The sequence below is a fragment of the Pyrus communis genome, chromosome 6 (genome assembly GCF_963583255.1).
Source record: "Pyrus communis chromosome 6, drPyrComm1.1, whole genome shotgun sequence".
NCBI lineage: Eukaryota > Viridiplantae > Streptophyta > Magnoliopsida > Rosales > Rosaceae > Pyrus > Pyrus communis.
The window spans coordinates 28,501,037-28,509,828 of record NC_084808.1 but is presented as its reverse complement, the minus strand read 5'-3'; the positions used below and the strand labels follow the sequence as shown (position 1 = coordinate 28,509,828).

The 8,792-nt window shown below is 36.1% G+C and overlaps 1 pseudogene; it reads right to left on the bottom strand.

Annotated features, from left to right (window-relative positions):
* Positions 1-1,969: 1,969 nt before the first annotated feature.
* On the bottom strand, positions 1,970-2,915 carry LOC137737474 (MLP-like protein 34; annotated as a pseudogene).
* Between the last annotated feature and the right edge of the window lie 5,877 nt (positions 2,916-8,792).

Sequence of the window (8,792 nt, the reverse complement as noted above, 5' to 3'; positions counted from 1 at the left end):
GTGGTGGCATCGAAAAACTCCACCGGAGTTGGCCGGAATCGGCCTTGGAAGATGGGTGGTCGCGGGTTAGAAAAACCCACGGGAAAACTTCTTTTTTTTTTTTTTTTTTTTTTTTTTCTTCTTTCTCTTTCCCCATTTCTGATTGGGCTTCACCTTAAATAACCAATTTCGAACGTCCGTAACTGTATCGTTATAATCCGGACTCGCAAACGGCTTTCGCCTATGCGTTCACATCCACAAGTATTACGAGAATATGTTAAAAGAATAAATCATACGTCTCTCTAGACGATGGTCAACGGAAGTCAAAGTCCTTGCCTCTAGGGCAATTTCGTAAATTCACGCTTTTAAAATAAAATAAAAACGTAAAATTTGGAACGGGTTGTCACATATAGATATAGGTAAATTACTTTACACAGACATACATATGGTAACAATAAAATGTGCCAAACATATGTACTTTTTATTTTTTATTTTTTATCCAAGCCTAACATATGTACTAATTGTAACATCCCACATCGTCCAGGGGAGTGATCCTTAAATGTATATTTCCATCCCTACCTAGCACGAGGCATTTTGGGAGCTCACTAGCTTCGAGTTCCGTAGGAACTCCGAAGTTAAGCGAGAAGGGGGCTAGAGCAATCCCATGATGGGTGACCCATTAGGAAGTTGCTCGTGAGTTCCCAAAAACAAAACCGTGAGGGAATGGTAAGCCCAAAGTGGACAATATCGTGCTACGGTGGTGGAGCATGCCCGGGAAGTAATCCGCCCCGGGCCGGGATGTGACAATATGGTATTAGAGCCTAACCCTGGTCATGTGTGTGCCGACGAGGACGTCGGGCCCCTAAGGGGGGTGGATTGTGACATCCCACATCACCCAGGAGAGTAATCCTTATATGTATATTCTCATCCCTATCTAGCACGATGCCTTTTAGGAGCTCACTGGCTTCGAGTTTCGTAGGAACTCTGAAGTTAAGCGAGAAGGGTGATAGAGCAATCCCATGATGGGTGACCCACTCAGAAGTTGCTCGTGAGTTCCCAAAAACAAAACCGTGAGGGAATGGTAAGCTCAAAGCAGACAATATCGTGCTATGGTGGTGGAGCGGGCCCGGGAAGTGATCCACCCCGGGTCGGGATGTGACACTAATACATGCAAATTAATTTACCTACAATATTAATTTACCTACAATATTAATTTACCTATATATTACATATAAATATAGGCCAATTATGTCACAATAATAATAGTGTTATGTAATGGTTTATCTACAAAATATAAACTAAAAAAACGTCAAGAGGAGTAATTATAATTTAATGCCCATACTTTGTGGGCATGATTGAAGCCAAAATTGGAGGTTTGTGTGTGAGAAAACGTTAGAAGGGTTGTGGCATATGTTGTAAATTATCTAAAGTAATAGGTCATTTAATTTCTAATGTGGTAATATATTTGAATTTTGGGTTTATATTAGATGTTTAAAGATAGGAGGGTTTTAATCTAAAAATTATGAGTTGTATAGGCCTATATCTAAAGAACCCTTTTTATAATGTAAATCATTTTTTTCAACGTTAATTCACCGTATAATTTTTTAAACAATGAGGATATTAAATTTGTTTTTTTTTTTTTTTTTTCATTTTATATCTTCCGGGATCATATCCCCATTGTTTTACACACACACACACACACACACACACACACACAAATTTTTTCTTTAAAAAAGTACTAATTAAGGCCATTTTATGTGATGATGAGCAACAAAGTAGAGATGGTGCACTGCACGTTTTATTTTACATATAAACCATAATTTATACATCACAATCCCACATATGATATCCTTTCACGTACATTTATTATAAGGTAAACTCACATAGCAAAGCATTTTTATCGAGCAAAGCACGCATTATTAACACAAATATTATATATTAACGATGACGTTGTGTTTCACCATTGCATGCTTTTCCTTTCCTTAATTAATCATGCCTTGATAAAGTGAGCATCAAGATCCTTGACGATATTAACCATCAAACCAACGTATTTGTCCGAAGCTGCAACATCCTCAGTCAGTTTCTCATATTCAATCGACAATTTCGCAATGTTGCCTTCATCCTTTTGAGTGAATTGATCGGCTTGAAGCTCTTGTAATACTGGAAAACATCTCCTTCCAAACCATTCAATGTTATGGATTTGTTCTCGTCGTTAAACTCCACTTTTTCCTTGAATACTCCAACTTCGTCCCCTATGTATTCACAAGAAAGCAATCTATATATTAACCAAAGAAACACTAAAATGGATATTTGATAAACAATTTGTTTTAAGTTTTCACAAAAATGAAAACTGAGGTTATGTTTTGTGAGTTTTTGTAAATTTATCTTGATTTTAATTTTCATTTTTTGAAAACTAAACATGAAATGGTTGTCAAAATGGAGTCTAAGTTTCAAATTTGAGTTGAACCAACTGCATTATTGCGGCACACCTAGATTCTTTACCGACATTTGAGTATTGTATTCAAAATCAGTTCCAATTCTTACATATGATATATTGTTTTAATTATCCATTATATCAGTATGTATTTTTCACTCATGGGTTAGTTGTTCACTTGTGAATTAGGGTTCCGTTAATTGCGATCCTGCTGATATTGCTAAATTATGATTAACATATAATTGTGTTCTCGTCTTAGAGAAAAAAGACACACCAAATACATGTAGATATTTATATATTATGTACAGATGGCCTTACCTACACTGTAATTCCAACTTTTAACAGAGCCATGAGTTTCCCAATCTCCTTCATGCACCTGAACTCTCTGGATACTACCAGAAGAAATGTTTGGGACGTGGTGAGCCTTCCTCTTGAAGATATTGTAGAACATCTCAACGGGTGCCTTAATTTCAATCTCAGTCTCAACCTTGCGTAAAGCCATGTTTAATTATGATGATCCGTTGTTATGGTACTCAGCGATTCGTACAAGGCAGGCTCTTAAAGAAACTTAAGGGCAGCCCTTACTGCTACAATATTCAATTGTGTAATATTAATTTATTGGATAACTTTGAAAATGTAATGCTTCAAGGGATCACATGAATTTCGTGAAACACTTTTTTTTTTTTTTTTTTTTTTTTTGAGGAAACATGAAACACATTTATTTATTAAAAAAAATTCAGATAAAGGAAATCAGACAAATGTCGCAATAACTTTCTGATTTGGATCAAATGTCGTAGTATTTGAAAAAATTATTGTGCTCTCAAAATTTTTGATATTTAGAATGAAACATACACTTGTAAAAAGTGCTTATAAGATTTTTTAAATATCGATAATATCACCATAATATTAAGGTCACTCACTATTTTACTCAGCCTTTTTTTTTTGTTTTTTTTTTGATTTTTTTGGGAAAACTAGATTTCATAACCAAGGCTAAGAAGTTAAAGATTACAAAGAAAGGCCACAACAAGGCAAACAACCAAAAAATAAAACAGGAAGTGCAAGGAGAACAACCCTACACTACCACGAAGCAACTAGTGTCACCCCTTTCTATTTTACTCAGCTTTTAGGTACTAAATGGTGTGATTGTTTCTTACTTTCGAACAGATAAGGTCCAAGCGAGTCACTGTGAAATTTTTGTAATCTAAAATGTTAGTACAAGTTGCAGTACCCAAATTAACCAATCATTGGATTTTTTTTACAGTATTATATTTTACCTTTTCAATTATCAAATTTTTGTCCCTTCTGGATTGATTAAAATTTAGGTATTAAGGCCTGGTTTGGTACTAAGGTGATTATGAAAAAAAGATGATATCAAAAAAAGCTGGGAGCTATTTTTGTGTTTGGTAAATATTCAGCTTCAGCTTTTTTTCACAGTTTTGGGTGAAAAAAGCCAAAAACAAGAAGCTGCAAAACTTAACTTTGAAAAACCGGCTTTTTTTTTTCACATCTGTTTTACATAAAAGTTTATTAAACATTATAATACTGCTTTTTTTTTTTTTTTTTTTTTGAAAAACACTTTTACAAAAAAGTTTACCAAATACTCTGCTGTTTTATTTTACAACTGCTTATTCTCAGAGCACAGCAAAAGCAGCTTTTTTTTCAAAGCACAGCAATATCAAACCAGCCCTAAGTTTGTTCTTTTGTTGAGAAGTCATCACCAACTCCCTTGCCCTATTATTTTTTTATCAAGGAAAAAGAACTCCCCATTTTTAAAAGCTGTGTAATTAATCAGGTGCAATAAAAAAAGTTGGGATTCATTATAAAATCAAGTGATAATATAAAGAGTAGCCCAACCTCTTATAAGACTTTGTATAATTTGGTCCCTCATAGACATGAGGCTTTGACCTCACATTTTCTTATGCCCCTTCATGTGTGGCAATTTTCAAGCCGAACACATGGACAACACAAATAAGGTGACGTGGAACACGTATAGCTGTTGGGCACTTAGGCTTCACATATGGACCAACTTGCTTTGATATATACCACGAAGAAACTTCATGTTCTATCATAAAATCAATTGACAATATAGAGAGCAGCCTAACGTCTAATACACCCTTGCATAGTTTGATCACAAAGTAAAAATCTTTATTCCTTGACATATACGGGTACATGTTCATCTCATATGAAAATACGAGGTGAGGTTCCGCCAAGGACATGCTGGTGATATCGACCCCATGTCTAGCGGCCTATCTGAACCCAAGGGTGAATGAAACTAGAGCTGTGATGATGTTAATCTAACCACAAGTCACTACTCATTACAAGCATGCAAAGAGAATCACTTGTATCACATGAAAAGGGAAAAGGTCTATGCATGCTTAGCTTTATCAAAACTAATAGGATCTTCTTTGGATTCTTTTATTGAGGATCCTAGAAATTTATGAATTGTGTCCGTTCATTGTACATTGTGCGGTCAATTTTTGTCAAGTACTGTTTATGTTTAATTTTAAATAAAAATATTTAAAATAATTTCCGATCACACGATGTACGATACACTGACAGGATTGACGAATCCCTGGGATCCTTACAATGAGGATCCGACGAGGTCTCAAAAGGGTTATATAGTACTTTCCCGTGATATGGGTAATGCTAGGGAGACTAAATTTGCAAACTAAATTATGTGTCACCAATACAAGTGAACATGTTTATCAACGCTTAAGCAATAAACCCATAATCAACTATCATGTCCTTTAGTTTTCAAAATTTAGTCTACAAATTGAGTATCCCTAGCATCTCTCCCGCAATGGTATCTCATAGGGTAATGCTAGGAAAACTACGTTTGTAGACAAAATTTTGTAAAGTAAATGATATGGAAGTTGATGATTGGATTGTTACTTAAGTGTTAATAAACGTGTTCATTCCTTTTGGTGACACATCATGTAATTTGCAAATTTTATTTACAAATTTTGTCTTCCTAGCATTACTCTATCTCGTATCCAATTATCTGAAAACTAAGGGTTTTTCCTCGATCAATTCGGGTACTTTTTGCATCTTCCTAAGCTGATCTTGAGATTGTATTAAATGTGGATCACAGTGGCGTTGCGGATAACAAGGGCAACCCCATCAATGGTGACAAGCTGATTGCTTTGATTTCTGCTATTGTATTGAGGGAACACCCCAGAACTACCATAGTGACTGATGCGCGTACAAGTATGGTGCTTACATGATTCATCACGAATCGAGGGGGTCACCATTGCTTATAACGTCTTGGTTATCGAAAAGTGATTGATAAGGGAGGGCAGCTTAATAAGGAAGGCATTGAAACTTATCTCATGATGGAAACATCTGGACATGGTGCTCTTAAAGAGAACCGTTTCCTTGATGATGGTAATTAGCATTGTGGTTTTTGCATGTTCTGTTTCTGCTTCCTTAATTTTGTTCTAATTTAAATTCCACGGTGGCTTATTTATCGTGTTTGGGATTGAATAATTGTTCATAGGGGCTTACATGGTGGTAAAGATCAACATCAAAATGGTACGCATGAAGCTTGCAGGATGGGGCAAAGGGGTTGGAAGCATCATAAAAGACCTTGAAGAACCATCACGAATCGAGGGGGTCGCCATGTATAGTGCTTACAAGATTCATCACGAATCGAGGGGGTCACCATTGCTTATAACGTCTTGGTTATCGAAAAGTGATTGATAAGGGAGGGCAGCTTAATAAGGAAGGCATTGAAACTCATCTCATGATGGAAACAATTAACTACATTGCAAAAGATGAAGAATTGGTACAGAGGAAGAGAAAGAATTGGTAGAGAGAAACAAAAAAGTTTGTATTGTATACAAACGAACTTTAAGAAATGATAGCTAATCAATCCCTTATATAGCCATATTTCTTAATTACAATAATATCATTCTAACTATATTTCTGTTATATCAGTTATTACTCCCCCCTCAAACTAAACTTGGAGTATCCAAGTGAAGTTTGAACTAGCTAGGTATGTGATACTGATACGCCTACAACTTTAATCGTTGGTGAAGCCATGGTGAAAGACACAAGTACAATCCAGAAATCAAAACAGATAAATTTTTCTAGGCAACAAGAGAATGACACTCTTGACACAAATGCTAAAGCAACAAGAGAATGACACTCTTGACACAAATGCTAAAGCAACAAGAGAATGACACTCTTGACAAATTCTAAAGCAACAAGAGAATGATACTCTTGACAAATTTTAAGGCAACAAGAGAATGATACTCTTGACAAATTCTATGGAATCAAAGAAAGAATGATACTTTCTTAACCATCAAGAAAGAATGACACTTTCTTGAAATCTTGTAATCCAACCAAATCATTAAATGAAACAGTAGTTTATCTTAGACAATTCATCCAAAAACAACAAAACAACTTGACAAACATGTCTCTTCACCAACTTCACAAAACAACTTGAGTTGTGCATTTCTTCAAACATGTGGACTGCACAAAGTGCAAAATCTGCAGATCCTGATCTTGCTAATGAGAGTGGCCATCAGCATGCAAGAAAAGATTGGTACACTATTCCTCAAGATTATCCATTATAGGTAGACCACCGAGAGATCTCATCTAAGCAAGAGAGCTCAATCACCCCATTGCCATTTTCAAGAACCAAGAAGCAACCCAAACTCAAAACCCCGAAAAATCGAAACTCTTTAACACAATTTCTTAATTAAACCCAGAAATCTTGCACTTGGAATTAAAACCCATAAATCCTTTGATCCCGAAACTGCCATCTTCCATTAAAGCCCAATATGACCTGATGGATTCAACATCAATATCGACATCATAAGAGTTCTCTGAGGAATCAGCCCACACTAAGAATCAGATTCAAGAAAATCCGAAAGGAAAGAACATGGGTATTTTCTGCCATTCGAAGCAAGAAATAGAGAAAGAACCAATCTCTATTTCTGAACAATCGTCCCCAAATCTCACTAAATCCCTAATTTATTTCGAATTTCATATCCCCAATTTCTAAAACTATGCAGATCTTCATGAAAACCCTAACCCCCACGAATTTCAACTCTCATCCCCTCTCTCCACTGCTAATTCTGACGATTCTAGAAAGAGAAAGTGAGGGTTCAACTCTCATCCCTTCTACCTGCTCTACAAATCAACTTCAGTCTACTTTCTGTTCCTGGCTTAGAGGTACAACACCGAAATCGAGCTGCCGGAGAAGGTGTTCAAGATTGACAGTATCAAGGCGGAAATGAAGAACGGAATGTTGAAGGTGGTTGTTCCGAAGGTGAAGGAAGAGGAGAGGGCCGACGTCTTCCATGTGAAGGGCAAGTAGTGGTGCCGTACTGGTCTCACTGGCTTCATCTTGAAACCCAGAGGAAAAACCCCAAAACTAAACAGAAAACCCTCGGCAGAAAAATCCAGAGACCCAAAAAAAAAAAAAAAAAAAAAACTATGAATATGAAAGCATAAACGATCAAATACGCGGAAACGAAAGAAAGTAATGAAGAAAGTTAAAAAGTAATGAGAGAAGAGGAATCGACCACCAAGATCTATGGCGTAAGCTTTGGTGGCTCTGATACCATATTAATTACATTGCAAAAGATGAAGAATTGGTACAGAGGAAGAGAAAGAATTGGTAGAGAGAAACAAGAAAGATTGTATTGATTAATTAGAGAAAATGTATACAAACGAACTTTAGGAAATGATAGCTAATCAATCCCTTATATAACCATATATCCTAATTACAATAATACCCTTCTAACTATATTTCTGTTATATCGGTTATTAGGAAACATCTGGACGTGGTGCTCTTAAAGAGAACCGTTTCCTTGATGATGGTAATTAGCATTGTGGTTTTTGCATGTTCTGTTTCTGCTTCCTTAATTTAATTTGTTCTAATTTAAATTCCACTGTAGCTTATTTATCTTGTTTGGGATTGAATAATTGTTCATAGGGGAATACATGGTGGTAAAGATCAACTTCGAAATGGTACGCATAAAGCTTACAGGATCGGACAAATGGGTTGGAAGCATCATAAAAGACCTTGAAGAACCATCAGAGTCCATAAAACTAAGGATGGATGGACTTTCTGAGCCTAGATATGAAAAAGAAACAGCGGTTGAGGCCATTGAAATGTTCCGAGAGTATGTTGAGGTAACCGTTATGAGCTCAATCAATTATAAGTCCATGCAAGGTTCATTTAACTTATTGACATACGATAACTCTCCACATCCTCAAATTTTTTATACAATATGTACTTTGACTTGTAGGAGGGACGACTTGAGGGGTGGGAGTTAGATTTGAGTGGCGATTGTTGGGTTAGCAAAGAGTGTATGGTAGACTCAAATGTTGCAGCTGCTGCAGTTGATGCTCACATGTACAGGTGCTG